General features: G+C 35.7%; 1 long non-coding RNA gene across 1 annotated transcript; it reads left to right on the top strand.

Moving 5' to 3' along the window:
* Positions 1-1669: 1669 nt before the first annotated feature.
* On the top strand, positions 1670-3677 carry LOC137848211 (uncharacterized). The gene is made up of 3 exons (XR_011091221.1): positions 1670-1898; positions 2080-2201; positions 3542-3677. It is a non-coding gene; the product is annotated as an uncharacterized lncRNA (long non-coding RNA).
* The last annotated feature ends 258 nt before the right edge of the window (positions 3678-3935 follow it).

Raw genomic sequence — 3935 nt, 5'->3', positions numbered from 1 at the left:
GAATTGAAGCTGAAATGGGGGCACTTCAGGAGATCTTGCCTTCCAGTCAGTCTCATTTTGATTGACTTTGGTTTCTTGCTTTCTTCTTCTTTCATACCTCATCCATCAGTGTCTTTTGTATGAATTACAAAATAAGAATTTCCACTGTTCAAATAATGCAGCTTTTCTGATGTCCACTGACACATGGCATACTTGATAATTAAAATCAGAAGAGTAGAAGTACTGCACAAGTTGCTCGTGCATACAGCCAGTTAGAAAAGAGCATTCCAGAACAGTGCTAGGGTAGATTTGCCAGCAGGAACATGCCCAGTTTTCCCTATTACCAATTCTTTCTACACAGTTTTGCACATGCAGTTACTGCTGAACAATAAATAAATAAATTAATTAAATATATATATATAAGTAGAATAAAGAGAAATTAAATTTAAATACAAGTCAGAAGTACAAAGGAAAAACAATTATAGATATGCTTTTTAAAATCATATTCAAGTAAGTATTTGGCACAGTTATTAAGGTGATATATAAAAGAAATTTAAATACACTAAGGCATGAAAATGTACATTTGAGAGATGGGAACACCTTTAGAGTGTTTTCAACAAGTGTATTCAAACAACTAAAATTGATACTTTCATTGAACGCAATCCCAAATCCGATTAAACAGTCCTCATTATTTCCTCATTATTACTTATCTTTCTACATCCTAGTACTACTCTTCTTGAAGGAACCTTAACCTTTTCATTTTCCTTCACTAATAGCATTCTGACTTCTCAGCTCATACCAAAAACCCCTTTCCCCCAGTAAAGCAATACAGTATTGCCTTCCCCAAAAATACCACCAATACCAAGGCCACTGAAGCTGCTTATTTTCAAAGCTGTTAGCCCAACCTTCTCTGACACCCAGGGATGATAAGTACTCATGTGCTTTCATTGCAGTGTGAAATGCAAAATTTTGTTCTGATAAAACACACCTATCCAACACTTGTTCAACAGCACTATTTTGTACATGATTTTTATTCTTTTTTATTATTATTATTTTTTCTTAAACTCCAGGCTGGTGTCTGAGCTAGCAGATCATTTTCCATATTTTTGCACAGATACATGTATGCAAATCTGAATTTAAACTTAATAACTACCAAATCAGTCAGTGTAGCAAACTGGTACACACACACTGCAAGCACCTCATTTCTGTTCATACCCAACTGTATTTTGCAGATGACAGGACAATGGTGACAACAGCACTGAGTCAGGTTCTTCTTGTCCTGATTCATGAACAAAAATGAGGGAAGGTATGGAGGGTATCTACTAAACTACACAGCTAAACTGAAACTGTTCCAGCATATTTTTAAGCCCGTTCTGGTGCCCTCTCCAGTATTCATAAGCAACTGCATTTTCTGTGCCAGATTTCCATGCACATAGATATGAGTTTAGCCCTCAGTATGTATACACTAACAGAAAATAAATCATACGCCATATCTTTCAAGTAAATCAGGCTAACTTTTGTAGACCACACAAAACAAAATCCCTGTATGACATGAAGAAACACATTTCAGTTATGAAGAATATAGGAGCCTTGTCGATTCACTGCCCCAGCAACTCCAGCAATGTTGTTCATTCACTCCCTCTCCTTACAGCTTCCTTTTGCTTGTAAGGAGTTACATGCCCCTAAATCAGGGAATAGAAGCCAGCCTTTCTAAATAAAATAATCAGTCATGATTACCAGATCTTCTGCTTTCACTGTTTGATATAAAACACTCACAGAAACCTTTACTACAAAATAAGTGACTCATCATAAGTGTAATCGAATTGAAATTCTCCCCAACACAAGCAGCCAGTACAAGACTTGTCTGCTACTTCTTTGCACCAAATGTTGCCTAGGCCTTCCACTCAATACAGGGACAGGTGTGAGTTCTGCCTTAGGAAATTAAAAATTTCAGTGATTGACAATTTCCCAGAAGACACAGTGCAAAGTAGAAAGAGAGGTTGAATCTATGGAAGAATGTGTTTGTTGCAAATTCCCTCAACTCTGCCATGATACATCAGCATCCAAAGACCAACAAACATAAAAATAAATCTGTTACAGGTATCTGCCCTCTCTTCTGCCATGGTGATATATGAAGATGGCAACGCATGTGTTTCCTTCAGCATGATACCCACGATGTTTGGTGCTGTTCCAAGTGCATCAATGACTTTTAGCAAGAGAAGGTAATTTTAACTGTATGCCTAATGACCATCTTTTGATCATTACATCTATGACATCTGATTTAGAAAAGAGACAGTGCAATTTGTGGGCTTTGCTTTCTGGGACTGGCACTTTGCCCAGTGGAAACTATACAGGGGCAATGAATTAACTTTATGTTTGAATCAATAACAAAGAATTGAAAGACTCTCTATATTGTATTGCTTATTCTCCAGAATAGAAATATGATTTATACCAATTGTCTTCATTATTTCTTCACTTCTTCTCATGCCTTTCAGCTACCCATAATTTCTTTGTTTGTTTGTTTGTTTGTTTGTTTGTTGTTGTTTTTTCTTTCCTATCATGTTGTCTTCTAAACATTTTATTAATCAAAAACCTGCATCCAAATTAAAAGGTTCTTAAATAAAATGTAATCATATCATGGAACAGGTCATGAAAATAAGTTCCCCCTTTAAAGGAGATTTGCCCTTCTTTTCTTCACAAGAACTACCTTAAGGATTATACTGACAGAGAATCAGTTAACAGAGGCCACATTCTCAGAACCAGAGACATTTGGCTCCTCACCCTGACAAGGCCATGGCCAAGCTGTAATCACTCAGCAAAATGTATGTTAGAGAGGCACAGAAAGAGAGAGATGTGGCTTCAGGACCATAACACTCCATCCTTCCTTTAGCACCACAAAAAGCAGTATGCTTTTTGTACTGCATGACTAGAGAGCTGCTGTTTCTCCAAATGCAAAATGTAGACAGAAATCACAACTACCCTAGAAAAATGCAACAAAATGTTGAAATAATAGATGCAGCTACAGTGGAAAGTAATTATCACTATTAGTAAGGTTGTCACTAACCATGAACACGCTTTCTTTTCATGTAAACCTTTACACACCTTCTTTTCTCTAAAACATTTATTTCCTTGATTACATCCTGACTTTAATAATGCCTTTGCTGCCACTAAGTGTGAAATTTAACATTTAATGTTAATATTCATTAATGGTTTAAGTTTCTGAGAACAGAGTGAGTTATTTCTATTATTTCTACTATTCTTCCCAGCTGAATATCTTCTATAAGGTGAGCTGGCACCATGAATAAGCTATTTCCAAATTCCTTGTGCTATAATAAGTCTAATTCCTTTTTCTGCAGAACATATAAGAGGCAGAATAATCTGAATACAAACTTCTTAGCTGTCTTCAAAATGCTGATTATCTGCTGATTATTATTATGTTCTTTCAGAAAACTTCCAAATATAGTTCCAGAACCTTTATCAATCTCTTCTGATAACTTCTTAGTCTTGGCTAGTTGTTTGCTGAAAGTGTGTTAAACCAGATTGTTCTTCCTCCTTCCCACAGCTGCATCTAGGAAGGCTCTACAACCACTAACAAGGAAACGCTTCTTGTAAAACGATAGATGCCAACAGACATTCAGTTTGTAAATCTCTGCCAGTTGTCTGCAAGGTCAAATACCCATAGTCTTTTACTAGGAGAAAAAAAAAAATATATATATATATATATTAATATATATATATTATTTAAAAAAACAAAAAACAAAAAAAAAAAAAACTAGGCAATATTGCAACTCTTTATGGACTAAACCTGGAAGATCAATATTTAGACTCTCACAAGACCTTCCCTGAGGGAGGTGTTACAATAAATCTTTTCATGCATGCTTGTAGGTACCTTAAATACCTCATGTTTACTTCCTGCTGGTATTGTCTCATATATTTCAACAAAATATCAGGTGGGG

This window comes from Anas acuta, chromosome Z (assembly GCF_963932015.1).
Source record: "Anas acuta chromosome Z, bAnaAcu1.1, whole genome shotgun sequence".
Lineage (NCBI taxonomy): Eukaryota > Metazoa > Chordata > Aves > Anseriformes > Anatidae > Anas > Anas acuta.
This window is presented reverse-complemented; position numbering and strand designations above follow the sequence as displayed.